Genomic DNA, 389 nt, shown 5'->3' on the forward strand with positions numbered 1-389 from the left:
TAGTTTAAATTTAGGTTAGTTTAAGTTGTGATTAGTATTCTAATTTCATACTGATGATATGGTCAAATTGATTAGTTGGTCTGATTGTTGATGGTAATTGGTAACTTGAACTTCAGTAGTTAGTTTTGATTTAAGATCTGAATTTGAACCTGGTTCTAGCTGATTAAGTTGCTGAATGGCTAGTTAACCATGGTTAGTCAACAAGGTTGGGGTTGAATTAGTAATTCCAGGCTAGTGAGAAGGGTAGTTTAGGGAAGTCCATTTACTGACTGAATTTAGAAGTTACTAGAAGCACCTAGAAGGGGTTGAAATTGAATTTCAGTAGCTTTTAGTGTATTAACTTGTGACACAAGTCAAAAAACAAGGGACTAAATAAGTAAATAAAGAGG

This window comes from Nicotiana attenuata, chromosome 6 (assembly GCF_001879085.1).
Source record: "Nicotiana attenuata strain UT chromosome 6, NIATTr2, whole genome shotgun sequence".
Taxonomy (NCBI): domain Eukaryota; kingdom Viridiplantae; phylum Streptophyta; class Magnoliopsida; order Solanales; family Solanaceae; genus Nicotiana; species Nicotiana attenuata.